Below are 17,488 nucleotides of genomic sequence, written 5' to 3' on the forward strand. Positions count from 1 at the left end.
GTTTAGGTTTTCTTATTGGTAACGCCACATAGCGCTCTGAAAATCACTGGATGTGCTGTGTGCAGTCTGTGGCTAGTTTGCATTGTTGTCTGCCATTGTAGTGTTAGGCAGCGGCAGCTGGATGTGAACTGCGCGTAGCATTGCGCAGTTGGAGGTGAGCCGCCAGCAGTGGTGGATGTGGGGAGAGAGATGGCGGAGTTTTGAAATTTGTCTTGAACTGCTATATATATATATATATATATATATATATATATATATATATATATATAATATTAAGGTAAATACATTGTTTGTTCTCTACTAATATCTTTCATTTGCTAACTATCCCTATCAGTAGTTAGTGCCTTGGAACGTTTCGTAGCGGTCTGTGTGAGAATCACTGGCTGTGCTGTGTGCAGTCTGTGGCTGGTTTGCATTGTTGTCTGCCATTGTAGTGTTGGGCAGCGGCAGCTGGATGCGAACAGCGCGTAGTGTTGCGCAGTTGGAGGTGAGCCGCCAGCAGTGGTGGATGTGGGGAGACACTAATACATTATTATTGCAATTAATGCAACAAATGGAACAAAATCAGAGACAAATGGGACAAAGGCTCCAAACGTTAGACACAATGGAATAACACCAGAGACAAACACAGCAACAGTTAGACACAATGGAACAAAATCTTCAAAAGTTAGACACAGTGGAACAAAATCTTCAAAAGTTAGACACAGTGGAACAAAATCTTAAAAAGTTAGACACAGTGGAACAAAATCTTAAAAAGTTAGACACAGTGGAACAAAATCTTAAAAAGTTAGACACAATGGAACAAAATCTTCAAAAGTTAGACACCACGCTTGAACACACACGTGAAGATTTAACTACTGTGTTACATAACATCGAATCGAAATGTCAAAAAGTCTGTAATGACGTAAAAACACAAATTTGTGAGCATTTCCAACCTATTTTTTTGCGTCATGAAAATGCATTACAGAATCACGAAGCAGCCATAAAAGAACTGCAAACTATTGTTCATGAAAATCACAACACCTTGCAAGCTAAAATTGACTCAGTAGCATCTACCGATTCGGTTACGCAACTTGCAAAAACTCAAGAAAACTTAAAGGACACAGTAGATAGGATTTCAACACAAATGGACACTCTGAAACTTGGTTCAGAAAAACGCACTGAGGAAATAAGTACACTATCGGAGAAAGTAGCCGAACTTTCGGATTATTTCACTAACTTATCTGCAAAGGTAGATGATGATCTGAATGACACAAGACCTGTAGCTATCACTGACACAGAAGAGTATGAACAAATTAAGAAATTCAAACAAAATCAGAATTAAATTAATACGCAATAGAAAAGAGAAATCCGGGGAGTACGAGATCAGTTGGCACAAGTAATACAAAAACTTCATATTTCAGAGGACACTCGCGCTCCAACACGGGAAGAGGAACATAGAAGTACGGAACAGCCACAAAATAATAACTCACGGCACTTCGGAAATTATGAAAGAAATTGCCAAGGTACACCGAATTTTGAGATGGAACCGCCGAAACTACGTAACAATGACCGACATGATGATTTTGACTATAAGCTGTTTATTACTACATGTAAATTCAAAACATTTAAGAATTCTGGCAACGACATTCATCCACAAGCGTGGCTCCATCAATTCTCTCATTGTTTTCCTCCCAACTGGTCATTGAAGCACAGATTAGAATTTATGTGTGGCTATTTAGAGAATGAACCAGCTGTAAGAATGCGATCAGTCATTCACGATTGCCACAGCGAAGGAGAATTTTATCATACCTTCCTCTCAGCATATTGGTCTCAAGCTACACAAGACCGAGTAAAACATAGCATCATAATGATGAAACATTTCGAACAATCTGAATTTTCCAGTCTTGTGAAATATTTTGAAGACATGTTGCATAAGAATCAGTACCTGTCAAACCCATACAGCCCCTCAGAACTCATCCGCATTTGCTTAATCAAACTGCCTGAACATTTACGACATATTATTTTAGCAGGACGTTGCAAAGACGACATTGAAGCTTTTCAGGGACTGTTACAAGAACTGGAAATTGACACTGACAATCGGGGAACGCGAAAACGGGAGCACAACAATTACAGATCACATCCGTCACAATTCCGCGATGACAGAAATAATATACGACAAGGCTATTCTTTCAACGTAAATCGTGACCGAAACAGACACCACCCGTATGACAACCATTGGCAGAGTAGTAATAATTACAGGAAAGATCACCTCTCCACGGTATTGACTATCACAGAGACAATCAGAGAAACAGACAATATGGGAACCAAAATAATTATTATCAAGGGAGACAGAATAACTTCAGATGCAACGGTCCAGCGCGCAGTTACGATTCAGGGAGAAATTCTCCACCACGTGACCGACAAGAAAGAAACTATGGAATCTACCGACATGACGACAGACGATATGATCGTAACGACAGACCTGAATTGCATCAGAACTGGCGGGATTCAAACAGAACAGGGCCCTCTCGACAAGGTTAATTTGTAGAAGTTAGGTCTCCAAATCCCAATAACGATGTGCGCCAACAAAGGAACAGACAATGACTCGCACCGCGGGCAGCCGCGTGCGCCGGCTGGCTCAGAGAAAAATAACATAGACGCTAACCTTGAGAAAAATTTTAGCATTCCTCACCGACGTATACCGCATGATAATACCGTTCAAGTTTAATCTATGCGTACTAGGAAGAGTAAAGGATTGCACCGCATTTCACATGTAAAACCGTTTATTGAAAGACAATCTGCTTTATAACTTATGCTTTGCCATAAAATTTTTCACTTCACGCTACTAGTACAATTTGACACCCTGAGAAACTGTTAACATGCAACAATGTTTGAAGTTAAATATCCAGTCAAGAACCAAGAGAACTTATTTAAACAGAAATTACGAATGCATTGTTATTGTGAACAGACGACACAGTGCTATAGTGTGTGTACATTCTTGCTTGTTGTTGCACGATTACGTAACGACTATCAGGCTTACTTATTTAGAACTTATACTGCTAATGAGATATTAATGCAACATTTTGGTTTACTTGAAAAGATACTCTTTATTTGAAGTACATTCGGTGAGATTAAAAATGAGTTAGCATTTGGTTTCTTTGATAGCTACATGATTATATCACGACGCTATTAATATGTGACACAGTTTACAATGTTGCTTTTGCGGTGTATCTGTTTTATATCTGCACAGTTTTTCTGAATCATTCTGGAAAGTAAAACATGTTTTAGTAGTAACTTTTGTGGTATAGCTACAATGAGACTGCCTTTTCTGTAGCACAACAATACGTTACAGCACAGTACTTTCTTCATCATGGCAATAAGCGTAATAACTACGGTATCTATACGCAAAGCATTTCACTTTCGTTTATCTTGAGGTAAGTGCATTGACTTCAGCAGAACTTTGCTTACAGAGGACGATAACTACGACAGTTCCACAGAATTATCTTACAGCAAGATGCACATTAAGCGCTACAGGACACGCATTTGAGTGATTAATTTTGTACGTAAACCACTTATTTTTCAAGATTTTTGAACTACAAATAACGTTTTCCGTGATACATTTCATTCCATTGCTTTAATCTGTAACACCTGAGGGTATAATTACATTAATACTCAGGGGGGTACACGCTTACTTTGTGTACCATGTGTTTGGCAAGCACAAGGAGCCCTAGCTAATATGGTATTTGCTTATACAACTTTACACATCGGTACCATATTTCTCTAACACACAAATTGCACAGCTATCTGATCATTTAACTGAGAGACAAACATTTTTTTTACTACATCAGTGACAGATGTTGATGTAATTACACAGTTGGATAACTTCACACTAATGAAATTGTATTTTGTCTGTACTTTGTGAAATGCTCATATTTTTCTGGAACCATTGTGATACCATGAGAGCTTTGAATGATGTATTTGGTAAGGGAGCATGATTTTTAAAGTAAGTTTGAGGTAAATGACACTACTGACTTGAGCAGAGAATGTTTTTTTTGACATTATTGCAGAAAGCTACGACGTTTTTGAGATTTGACTGAGGTGTTATGATGCTATTTTTATGACGATGATGTGTATTATGCTGTTGAGGTATGTTTATGATCAATAATCTGATGCTATATAAGGAATGTGATTACGTGTTTATATGTATATGAATAATGAATAGAAGATAGGGACTCTGGTTTGTGAAAAAGGATGTTGGAAACCGAGAATCGTACTTTAAGAGTTATAAAATGTATGTAAATGCGTGAGTGTATTACAATGCCGACGAAAATTTCTTGGACACTGTTATATCAATGGGATTTTGTTTCCACACATTTGTAACGCAATTTCTCAACCTGTGATTTTTTTAATATGAGACTGCCACTGTAGCGGAAACTGCTGTCGTAAATATTTCAGTAAGATAGGTAAGCGACCTTGACGTAATGCGTTTTTGATGCCCAGCTGAGAGGTAGTCGTCTGGCAAAAGAAAGCCATTAGGTGCAAAAAAAAAAGAGGCCTTTATCCTCGCTATCGACATTTCTTTGTCGAAAGCATCGCAAATACGACACGCTCAAACTTGAAAACATATGATAACACTGTGGCGCTCTTAATTTATTATATTTACTGAAATGTCTAATGAAATGACGAGAAATATTTTACGTCTATACACCTGATTATGACCACTGTCTTTCTAGTTGAGAGATTTCCTGTACTACCTTATGAAATGCCATATGGTAATGAATGATGTTTCATGCCTTCCTTTGTACATATTTGCTCATTTTCTTTAATATCTAGTTTCTAGCTGCACTGCTGCATTGGTTATTATAAAACTTTATAGATGTACTAATACAAATATTTTCTGTCTACAGATCGAGTAAATAATAATTTTTTTAAAAAAATGAGGGAGCACAAAAAGACATTTACCTTCACAGGAACTGCATTCATAAATTTATTTTCAAGTACTTGGTAATTTATTTTGTAGAATAAGTTGTGGTGCACCACTTTAATTACATAGACATTAAGATGTGATTATCCATTTCCCTTATCTGCATTGTTGTCATTACCGTAATATTTTTCTGCTTGAGCATTGTCATGTTTAGATATAATTTATTGCTTTTGCTTCTGCTGTTTGCCAGGCATAATGCTATTAAATTTCACTTTACATTACTCTGTCAAGCCAGTTTTACTACTCATTTATTTTTCTTTTTTGCTGCTCATTGCGTAATATTAGTTGTAATATTGCTGCTTGCTTGGCCAATTTGAATATTTTGTCATTGCTGTTTGTGTTAATTGTTTCGTACTGCTGAATTGCCTCGTCCCTTAGTTTAGAATCTGAGCTCAGTAGATTTAAGTTAGCTTAAAATGGGGTAGGCTATATAAGAGAATGAGCTATGACGAATTGGAAGAAATGCATTGGGAAGCTATAAGAAAATGGTTTGGCCAAAAAAGTAGTGTACAGTGGGGAAAAACTATTTTTGAAAGAGGATATGAACAAAACAGTAGGGTTTAGAGACAACAAGTTTAGGTAGGATTTTCTTGGAAATAAATGATGTAAGATAATGGAAAATAAATAATGAGGTAAGAAATATGTGAACATATAAATACAGAAAGCATGCTTGGATAGGATGTTTTGGTGGAAACAAATGTTGAAATAAGACGAAAGATCTATAGAATGAAGTTTTGGGTTGGACTGCAGTTCCAAATGTTACACTGAAAACAAACCCTGTCCTTTCCATTGTGTTATCCCCCTATGTGTTTGTGTACTCTTGTATATTTCTGTTTTTCCTGTCTTTATGTGCTTAGCTAATAAGAGTTATGTTGTAGAATTTTTCTAATAATATGTTATTTTCTTTGTAAAGATGTTTAGACATTATTTATTCTGTTTTGTTTTAATACTCACGTGTGAAGTTGATGTTTCGAAAGTTATTCAGACCTTTTATATATGTAATTATGTCATAATTCCTGTAACACTGATGTATATGTTATTTCGATTCTTTTGTAAAGTTTGTTACTACAAATGTTATCAGTATTGTTATGTTCTTTAATGATGTATTTTGTACCTTTGTTATTGTATTCTTATGTTATAAAATTGTAATTGACACCAGTTCATCAAATTAAGTAACTTGTAAGTTACATTTCACTGCACACGTTTCTGTTGGTCATAGTATATGGACAATATGTGAGAAGTAGGGACTGATAGTTTTTGCACGTGTAATAATAATTCAGCAAGGGACTGGATAACAGCATTGCTGGTTCTAAGGACAATTCCTGAAACTTTGAGAGTGCACAAGTTGCGGTTTATGGACTTGCTATATTCTCTGCAAGACTCTTCGATGGTGATTGTGCACCTGCACAGTCGCAACAGATGGCTGCTAGCTATCTCTACAAGGACTACAGTGGGTCTACACCTTTGATGACTCACCAACACCATTATTTCTACAAGGACTGCAGTGGGTCTGCACCTCTGGTGGCCCACCAATACCGTAATCTCTAACAAGACTGCAGTGGTCTGTTCTGTGATGACCTACCTACCAATATTCCTCAAAACTTCGACTGACTCTGCGGTGGGTTTGCTCTGTTGTGGCCCATTACCTGTCTGCATGTCAAGAGTCAGCACTGTCTTTCCATTGGAAGGACAACACTACTTCTTCAAGACAGCACAGTAATCCACTACTTCTGTGTGCATTTTCTTTTACCGCTCAGACTTTGAGAAAAACACTGCTATTTTTCTGTGATGAACGATCAGGACTGTCTTTATGGACTGTGAGAAAATTTTAGCTTTTCACCAACAATGTATCAATAAGTGTGTGCATTTGATATCTTTGTTATTGTAATTATGAAAAATTTTATCAAATCATTATTGGCCACTGCCCAAAACAATTTGTAAAATTTTTTGTGGGGAGCATGGGGGCTATGTAAGTAGGCTGTTTAGGTTTTCTTATTGGTAACGCCACGTAGCGCTCTGTGTGAGAATCATTGGCTGTGCTGTGTGCAATCTGTGGCTGGTTTGCATTGTTGTCTACCATTGTAGTGTTGGGCAGTTGGGCTGTTAACAGCACGTAGCGTTGCGCAGTTGGAGGTGAGCCACTACTGCAAAACAGCGAGCGCCACTACTGCCAGCTAAATAAAAGATTCAAACTACGGAAGGTACTAACTACTGATAGGCATAGTTAGGAAATGAAAGATTTTAGTAGAGAACAAACAATGTATTTACCTTAATAGTGTTGAAAAATCATAATGTACATAAGAGATCATGACATCCAGTCTTACAAATTTCGAAACTCCGCCATCTCTCTCCCCACATCCACCACTGCTGGTGGCTCACCTCCACCTGCGCAACGCTACGTGCTGTTAACAGCCCAACTGCCCAACACTACAATGGTAGACAACAATGCAAACCAGCCACAGATTGCACACAGCACAGCCAGTGATTCTCACACAGAGCGCTACGTGGCGTTACCAATAAGAAAACCTAAACAGCCTACTTACACAGTCAACAAAAACTGATGGCACCTGAATATTTAATATATGTGCATGTGTCCCCTGAAGTTAATTCCATCACCACTTGTCCATGCATATCGACCATGGATATCTTCCTCGAAATTTTATTGTAGTTAAAGGCAGTTTTGGTGGCTATTTGTCACTCATCATCTTCATCTCAATGTAGTTCATTGTACTTCAAAGGTAGCCCCATTTGATCACGTTTACTATACTCTGGTACGAAGACATTGGACATTTTCCAGTTAAATTAATACATCAAAGCTACAATCAGGTGCCAGGCCTACATTATCATGTTTAAACCCATTAGCAGTCACATTATAGCTATTGTCAGATAGTAGCCAGCTACAAAATTCTGATGACTGTGGAACTCATATAAATCTGGAAGGTAGACTGTGGACTGCTGTAGTGGCACAGACGGTAGTAAGTCGAACACATATGTATACTGGTCCATCATTTCGCTCGTACAGTATCAGTGGTGGAACAAAATAACAACACATAAGTATAAACACTAATGACATATTATTAATACTAAAAATAATATAAATAATGCATGGACAAATACAAACTGCCAGTCTTCTTTTTATTCCAGCCACTGGTCAGTACATCTTTTCACTAATGAGTATGGAACAAGAAGGACGATGTTCATACAACTGGATTTATAATGAGAAAAGGGGAGGGTGGAGAGCCTTATTCGTATTCGCTGAGGGGGAAGGGGGCTCCCGAAAATTTAGGATTTCAGGTGTGGTCTCACCATATGATGGAGAGGGGATGGTGGTGGTAGTTGCTTGAAGTCTTTTATTAGCTATAGATAAGTGTCCCTTAAAACCCAAAACTTTTCCTGTTACCCTACTTAAGACTCTGTAGTAGACGAGCCCTACAAGTTTCTACTCTGACTCAATGACATCATCATCTACAATGAAATTGGAAAGGGATCATCGACATCAGACCAAGCTTCATTGAGGACGTATTCCCTGTTGTGTGAGTCACATTTTTTATTACACAAGCATACTAAGTTCGGGTTGGGACATGCAGTCATCATCCAGGTGAAAAGTTGTTCGAAACTTACACTACACCTCAGGTACAAGCCAGCAGGGGTAGTATTATGTTATGGGATACGTTCACCTAGGTTTCCATGAGACCTGTGGTACTAATGCAGGGAACCGTCAGACAGCCGTGGACTACGTGAACATTATTGGGGAACACCTGCATTCCAGCATGCTTAGTACCTTTCCTGACGGCGGAGGCCTCTCTCAGCAGGATACCTTTCTGTCTTGCACCGCCAGGATCGTGCTACAGTGGTTTGATGAGCATGATAGTGAAGTGGTGGTTTTGTCTTGGCCACCAAATTACTCTAATCTGAACCTGATAGGCACACCCTAGGACTCTATCGACTGCCTTATCCACGCCCGGAAAAACCAGTAAATTGTGAGACCATCATGAGCAGAGGATACATGTGTGCCATATACTTTCAGAAACCTGCCAATGTATTGTTGAATACATGGTACAGATAACCAGTACTCTATTATGCTCCAGAGATGTACCAACACGGTATTAAGCAGGTGACCAAAACATTTAGGCTCAGAAGTGTGCTTAGATAAATTTTTCCTCTACCTGTCGTCGTAGCTAAATGACCGTTGTTTAGTCTTTGCATTCCCTGGTCTTAGTAACAAGCCATGATTGACAAGCCATGATGAGTTTCTTAATTTGATTCCAGCACACATGCGCATGATCATTGACAAACTTGGACCACAGTCTGGCATTAATGAAAAAGCTTTTATGAAACTACAAGTAAATTCCGAACAGTGTATGAACAGTACTCAGATGGGCCAAAAATTTTCAATTCAGCCACAACCATAGATTCTCAGTCTTCTCCTATTGAAATAGCCGATATAATTAGAGGGGAGTGATCCTGTATTAAAAACAAAGAGACACTTAATGAGAAAAATGTGCTATGCCTTCAAAAGAGTATTGACTAGTGACTCGTCATTCCTCACTGTAATTTAGCAAAATATCAGATTCTTCCAACATTTATATCTCACATATCGTCTCATCTATGCTGAAAAGATCACTTGACGACTCTCAAGTTCAATCACTTCGGACTACGTGTGCCTCGTCCACGTTTATAAATTTGTTCCCTTACTATTGGCTCTAAGCACTATGGGACTTAACATCAGAGGTCATCAGTCCCATAGACTTAGAACTACTCAAACCTAACTAACCTAAGGACTTCACACACATCCATGCCCGAGGCAGGATTCGAACCTGCGACCGCAGCAGCAGCGTGGTTCCAGACTGAAACGCCTAGAACCGCTCGGCTACAGCGGCCTGCTGTTCCCTTACTATTTCTCGAGTCGTTCAAGTTTCCACCTTCATACATTCGAAGTCTAGACGATCTCACGCAAACTCTCTTCCGTTCTCGTTCTTTTCGATTTCCTACAACTGTTTGTTCCTCAGGTCTTACATAAATATTAATCTCTCTGAGTACAGAACCTATACATCTGTGTAGGTTTACGAGTGATATGAGAACGTGTGTCATAAAACTGAAATAAACAATAAGTAAGCAAGCAAAGGAAATTTCATCACACGATGTAGCAGATTACACAAAGACTTGGAGTTAGCTCCAATAAAAGCTTGAGACGGGTGAAGAATAGATCCAACGCACAAATTTAGACGCTGTGCATTTAGAGCTCTGCCACTTACCGTTCCTGTTTGTGCTTCCATGTGACGTGAGTTTCTCCCAGTGTATACGATGATCAGAGAACTTATTGTGATGCAACTGGTGACGTCATCAACAGTCGATATTTCGATTGTTGCACACCCTGTAATTTTCGAGGCAACACTGCAGCAAGTAAGTGCCTATGCATGAGAATTTAAAACCCCAGTTATGATAGAAATGCCGGAAAAATAACACACACACACACACACACACACACACACACACACACACACACACACAGCACAGTGTAAACAATAGCGCCATCACCCAGTCGAAGATGACCGCTGCTACAGGTTACCGGCATTGAAAATCCACAACTAATAAGGTAATGTAGCTAATGTAGTATTAGATCAGTCCCTCTAGTTTTCAACAAGGGAGAGCGCGGCATTCTAAACAGAATTTAAGGATGAAACTTTGTCTTTGTTTATAAAGTTACTTGCTAGTTCAGCTTGTGCTGCTTCGTTTGTAAGACTACTCTGTTCCTGGAAGTGCAACCCAGAATCTCCGTGTTGTTACAGGAGAATGATCGGGGCCGAGACAATGTTGTTCAGTAGCAGACTTGCTCAGATATTGTAATCGCGTGTAACGTCCTATGCTCAGTGCACCTCTCCTCGTTTCCTAATACTTCCTTACTCTTATTCTCCTGGCCCTTGAAACACCGTCGGGTCTTGGCCTCGTCAACTAGCTTCCTCCTCACTGTTCCGCCCTTGGCATCTTCTGTCTTTGCTCCTGATACTCCTGATGGTCTGACAAAAAACATATGAGACGACGCAGTTATAAGGAATGCGGGAGACAACAGTCTTACGCAAACTAATATCATCCTTTAAGAAACTTATAAAGACCGTAACCTTAGCTGATGCTCGCAAAACATGTTTCACACCACACTTCCGCAAGAAACAATGCGACATTGGCAACACGTTATCGAGTATAGACTCCTGATGAATGCTAACCCACGTGGGCTAGTAACAAGGATCCCACAGTAAATCCGCCAAGGAAATCAGGTACTTCTTTGGCAGTGGTGGGGCTAAGGATGTGCCGCTGAAACTAGTCGTGTGATAGAATGAAGATATTTTCAAGATACGCCTATGTGTGGTACTTTTCTCTTATAATTCTGATGTCTGTCATCTTTGAATATCTGATGGCTCTAGTGTTTCAGCTTGTGTGTGTGTGTGTGTGTGTGTGTGTGTGTGTGTGTGTGTGTGTGTGTGTGTGTACTATTATTCCGGAATTGCTACGAAAACTGATGCTTTAAATTCCCATGCACAGTGCTTACTTGCTGCGGTTTTGCTTTGAAAATTACCGGTTGTGAACTTGTCGAAATAGCGACGGTTGTTGACGATGTTACCGGTCTGCATTCCCGTAAGTTATTTGAACATCTGATCTCCGTTTTTGCATCGACATGAAGCAATTTATTGGACCGGTTGCTCTGCTGCTCGTTGCCACTGTCGTTCATCGACCGTTTCTGTGATGTCTTCACCGAGCTTGTTATTTCGATGACTTCATCACGTATTGGAATGCTGTCGACTCTTTTCACGGCTTTCTGTGCATCCACTATCACTGTACATACGTCAGTTGTGTCACCAGTACTTGACAATTATCATTGTTCAGTTTAATACATGTCGTACTTTAACCGTCGCCATCGTCCATGACAGTGATTGGTCGTTAACTTTGCGTAGAGATACATGGATTTTTTCTGTCTTCATTATATAAAAGATGTAAGGAGAAAATCTGAGTGATTGAGGCTAGAGGGGCACTGCTCGTCCACACTTCTACTCTCAGCAAGCACACAGCGAAATTAATGTCTTACTTCAGTGAAGGAGATACTGTGCGGTAAATACATATGGCTGCTTTTCAATAGGACACAGCAGTATGGGAAACAAATTGTAAGTGTATATTTCGGAAAATTAGTGCCATAGATCACTATCATTTTAGATAAAAAAGACTGTGCAAAATTAATTATTGTACTAATTCATCTCCTAAGAACTGTGCAATGTTGCGTAAGTGAATGAATTAATCTTAATAACAGTGATGCTTTTGAACTGATCCCCTTATATTATCAACTTGTATTATCAATTCAAATCGATACAACGTGAGGGGTGCTAAGCAAAATATCTGAGATTTTCCTTGTACATATTAGAAAACAATGCTTATGTCCTAATGTCCACTGTCACCTTTAAAGTAGTCACATATGGCATGTGTGCAAGGATCCCGACTTTGTTCCCATTTTTAGAAGCTCTCCTGGGAGTCGGGAGGGTGAAGAATGTTCAGGACCTATTGTGATTCCACTAGGATGTCTTCAATCGAAACAAAACGTGACTCTTTCAACGTGATTTTCATCTTAACGAACAGACAAAAGTCACACAGGGCTTGATCTGGTGAGAAGGGGGAGGTGGGGGACCATTGCCATGTTGTGTTTGGCCAGGAATTCCTTTACAACGAGCGAGATGTGTTCGGTATATTGTCATGTTGCACCCTCCAATCTTTCTTTTCCCACAACTGTGGCCGTTTGCGCCGAACGTTTTCGCTTAGTCGCCTTATAAGCCCACAGCACACCTGTTCGTTGGCAGTCTGACCAGGTAGAATAAACTTCTTATGCACTATAGCTTGCCTGTCAAAGATGACCAGCATTGACTTCATGGTGCTAGGATCTTGTCGAGTTGTTTTGTGCCTTGGAGAAGATGGCGCTTTCCATTGTGATGACTGCTACATCGTTCCTGGGTCATAACCGTAGACTCAAGATTCATCAACTGTTATGACTGTGGATAACAATTTTGGATCCTCTCGAATTCTTTGTTACAGCTCCGAATCATGAAGTTTCCGTCGTCGATGCTGAAAAGGGAGCGACAAACTTCGCTGCAGTTCGTCTCATGTTCGGTCCATCGTCTAGAATTCGTTGATATGTATTGTACGACAGCTCAAGTCTGTTACAAACATCGTGAGTTGTCTGTCTTCGGCTATCATACATCATAACACACACTTTCATGATCATTTTTGGTGTTGCACATGTTGACGGTCGATTAGAATGCTTGTCAGCCGGCCGGTGTGGCCTTGCGGTTCTAGGCGCTTCAGTCTGGAACCGCGTGACCGCTACGGTCGCAGGTTCGAATCCTGCCTCGGGCATGGATGTATGTGACGTCCTTAGGTTAGTTAGGTTTACGTAGTTCTAAGTTCTAGGGGCCTGATGACCACAGATGTTAAGTTCCATAGTGCTCAGAGCCATTTGAACCATTTTTAGAATGCTTGTCATCTTCCACAAATTCTCGGCCATCCTTGAAGCGCTTGAACCACTAATCTCAGTGCATGACTCAGTGCACACTCACCAAATGCCTCTGTCAGCATGCATTGCGTTTCAGCTGCAGTTTTCATCAATTTGAAACCGAATTTGATTCAAATCCGTTGCCCTTTCACGTTGTCGATTTCACAGTTCGCAGAAACACTGAAACGCGTCCTGATACGTACCACTACAGCTCACAGCTGCATGCGTCACGAAGCTGGGATCACACATTTACCTCAAACTTTGTACAACTTCAGTTGGCCATTAAAACAACACCATGCGTAAATAGTAAGGTGCACTGCTATGGCAGTTCCGAGAAAACAGCAAAAGAAGATTTTAGCGTCTATTATGTAACCGATGTACCTATGCGTAGGTGCCGTGCGCCAGCGTCCGCGGTGGTTAAGAGGTTGACTGAGCGGAGAGGACGTGTGCTTACCGTACCGTCGGTCTAGTGGCATACGTGAGTTAGTTTACCTCCCGCGAGCGCGAGTCACTACAAGTTCATTGGAGTAACATGGCGAACTCCTATAGGAAGAACACGATGAAGATTAGGTTCCAAGCCGAATATCCAAGACCGCGATCATATCAAATAAAAAACTTCTTGCGTGATGAACTATGTCTAGATCCGAAGGACATCATTGGTATTTACTTTTCGATCACGGCCAGTGTAATCAATGTTAAGATGATTAACGAAGAAGCGTGCACGAAGGGGGTTACCGGTGCTGCCAACGAACTCCAGTTTACACACTCAGGTAGACATACCGGCACTGTTACCGCCGAATATGCAGGCCTGTGCATGAGGACCCTCCGCGTATTCGAAGTTCTTGCCGAGTCCGTTATCTCCGCTCATAAGCCGTAGGAGACTGTCATAAGCCACGGACTGAGAAGAGGCAGAATTTTACAACGTACTCATACTCAACGGAATAAGACAAGTCAAAATCGAACTCACGAAGCATGTTCCTTCATACTTAAACACTGTCGGGTGTCGTGCAAAAATCATGTACGATGGAAAACCGCACACATGCTCAAGATGTGGACAGAAGGGTCATGTTCGGTCTGATTATTTCTAGCGATGGATCACCCACAATCCATCAGAAGAATCAGTACATCATATTCCTCCTTCGATTCTACCAATTACTTATACACAAGTGCCGACATCTAAAACGTCTGGCGCACAAGTGGCGGCACCTACAACGTCTGGCGGTGGGGATCGGGATAGGTTATCACCGCAGACAGACGGACACGTTACTGATGAGACACAGGTCGCCTGCTCGCTACAGAAGAAGTGGCCAGATAAACCGTAACTGCAACTGCCACCGCACAACGAACGAATCTACAAAACCAAGCGTTCTTAGCGGAAAGCGCAGAGGAGTCTGATCTACACTCCCATTCTGACACGGAGACGCACGGCCGGAAGAAGCATTCGTCCCGTAAGTGTCTCTTGCGGACATATACACACCATCGTACTGCTTTCGACAGTTTTCTGGATGGCCCTGCTACGGTGGCGTCGACTGATAGTGTTACCTCTTTAGAAACTTTGACGATGGACTGTTCTTCTCATGGACACCCATTCGGAGGTGGAGGGAGCGATCGAACACCATCTCAGGGGCGAGGAATCACGAAAAAGGTCTCTTTGGTAGCCGATGTACCACACCGACAGCCGCTCTACAGTGACTAATGGGTGGGCGACGTGAAGGATGACTCTTTGGCGGCCACATCACTGGCAGAAGAGTGGGAGTTCCACAGTCTTCCCCATCTTCTGCAGACACCAAGATAATAGAGATGATAGGATGGCTTTGGGGTGAGCGAATCCATCGCCCCTTCGTACAACGATGAGTGCCGCTGCCTTGAAGGGCGAACGAGTCATATCGATTCGCGACCATCAGCATCACTACCATTTGGTCCCAGGCTAAGCTGTCATTGTTATGTGACACCCTTATGCGGCTGACACTGAAGTAGCCTTAATGCAGAAGGTATACATTCTTGGCTTGCAGGACATCTCCGGATACAAGATATGCATATCACACGCGTAAGATATGGACAGTGGCGTCGCAGTATTTCTCAAATGTTAAATAGCCACCAATACACTATACCTAGCGAATGGCAGGGGTATGGCGCTTACGGTCCAAGGGATACACCTCGTCAGTGTTTACTCACCGTCCGGTACCAGAAAGAAGAGTAAACGTTCCTTATTCTTTACTGAGGAATTAACACAACTATCCCAAGGCAGGATAGATGATACGGTGATTAGGGGCGATTTTAATTGTATACAACCTGCCAAGGACCAAATTCCTCAGCATTCACAATGACCAGCGCTCGGCGCTGTTATTCGCGAGCTCGTTGGTAGAAACTTGGGACCCCATCTATGTTGATGCACAGGGTTCCACGCACTTTACAGAACCTTTGTCTAGCAGAATTAATAGGATCTATACCTCTCGCTCTCTCAGGGATGCAGTCACAGCAGCCGAGTTGTGGCCAGCAGCATTTACTGGCCACACTGCTTACATCAATACCATCACGCTTCGACGCCAGCGAGCTTGGCGTAGTCGTAGCTAGTGGAATTTTAACAGCGCTCACCTGACCTCACTGGACTGTCAAGTGGAGGTGAGTGACACATGGAGACTGTACCTACGACGAGCGTATACGTCTGCTTTACAGTGGTGACTGGACTGTGACTTTGACGTGCTTTCAAGACGTTTAGTAGAGAAGCTGCAGCATGCAGGTGCAGCACTGTAGTGTTCTATTACGCCATCCTCAGGGAGTGTTTCGTTATGACTGTCAATCGAGCAAAAGCGAAGATTTTGACTTTGACACGTCAACACTTGGAAGCGACCATCTTTCGTACACGTCAAACGGTCGGAATCGCCAACGAAGGGCCCTCCATGTTTCATACAGCCGTGGGAAGAAGGATATTGATCCACGAGGTGACGACAGAAGATGGCATCCGTCATGTCATTTAAAGAGACATAAGTACAGAATACTTTAACCATAATTCTCACCTGTAGGCGGAGAAGATATCTGATCCAGAGATCATTACCGCTGTCGCTGCTTTGATGCAGGCAGCGGTTACTCCGGAACTCCAACAGGAAACCACTAGGACCGGTGCCTGAAGAAGAAGTGTTTGATGCCGTAGAAAAAGGGGCAAACAATACCTCATCAGGACCGGATGGGCGATCCTTGGGCATTTATAGGACGTACAAGAGGCTATGAGTACCCCGTTGGACTATTATATGTCAAGAGCTCATGACACCAGAGGTGCAACTTCCAGCTGCCTTTGTGGAAGGTATCATCATCCCAATTCATAAACATCGCGGAGGATCACGTATTACGGGCTACCGACCACGAACTGTGATACATCACACGTCTGCTGGCAGCTCGAATTCGGCGTACGACGTCTCGTGTCCTATCAATAGATCAGACATCGATTGGTGGGACCGACGTAACATGTACGTGTTACAGAAGTGTAACTTTGCGTTTTGTTTCCTTTCTTCTTTCAGGGACAAGTCATGGAAAAAAGGTATTTTTTGTCAATAAATAAATGAATGCCCCGTGTGGCCGTTTCCCAATTCCGTACGTTCCTTCTTGGCTACAGGGATATCGTGACCTGACCTCCTAAAATGATCCCGACCCACTTCACCCGCGAAACCATTCTTTCTATTGCTTTACCACATGGTTAAAAAAACAGAAGGAAAATTTTGAAAATTTGTGGTAATATCATATGGCACCATACTGCTGAGGTCATCGGTCCCTAAGGCTACACACTACTTAATCTAACTTGCGCTAAGGACAACACACACACACACACACACACACACACACACACACACACACACACCCATACCCGAGCGAGGACGGGGGGGAGCCGTGCGAACCGTGCCAAGCTGCCCGAGACAACGGGGCTACCCTGCGCTGCAAAAAAAAAAAAAAAATCGTGTATGCTGGCGGGCAGTGGTTCAAAGCACATTGTGACTACAATT

The sequence above is a fragment of the Schistocerca piceifrons genome, chromosome 3 (genome assembly GCF_021461385.2).
Source record: "Schistocerca piceifrons isolate TAMUIC-IGC-003096 chromosome 3, iqSchPice1.1, whole genome shotgun sequence".
NCBI lineage: Eukaryota > Metazoa > Arthropoda > Insecta > Orthoptera > Acrididae > Schistocerca > Schistocerca piceifrons.